This window comes from Priapulus caudatus, unplaced genomic scaffold, assembly GCF_000485595.1.
Source record: "Priapulus caudatus unplaced genomic scaffold, Priapulus_caudatus-5.0.1 Scaffold2923, whole genome shotgun sequence".
NCBI lineage: Eukaryota > Metazoa > Priapulida > Priapulimorpha > Priapulimorphida > Priapulidae > Priapulus > Priapulus caudatus.
This window is the reverse complement of record NW_014579984.1, coordinates 1-547: the sequence shown is the minus strand read 5'-3', so window position 1 is coordinate 547 and position 547 is coordinate 1.

Sequence of the window (547 nt, the reverse complement as noted above, 5' to 3'; positions counted from 1 at the left end):
CATTGTTAGTGGACGCTGCGTGAATTAAGGCACACGTGGTGAAGCTCCATTCAGTAATAAAAGAAATAATTTTACTTATATATGATAATTTTACCATCATTTTATTATTGAAACGTTCCAAGTATCTGTGGGCGGAACCAGCACGTATTCACACACTACGACACTGTGTTATATTTTTCAAATGCATTCGGTGATCACCAGCTCTGTGTTACAGCGTGCAGATTCCCAGAATTTATCTAAACAAGATTGATTGATAGTTAGCTGCCCTAATTATTTCTTGATTGCCGTTTTTTGATTGCGCCTAGTCTTCAGTGTTGCAGCAGAGGCAAAGAGTTAAGATCATGCCAACGACCTGCGGAGGGAAAAAATCAGGTGTTATAGGTGTCGAATAGGTGCACGATATTGGGACTTAGTCTGATGTCTAGCTACTACAGATGGTTCTCAGTATTTACGTGTCGTGCTGATTATTCTGGTTCGATGATGAATATTTATGTGTGGCTAGTGTTGTTAATTCAGTTTACTTTGAATTTCACATAATAAACAAGAA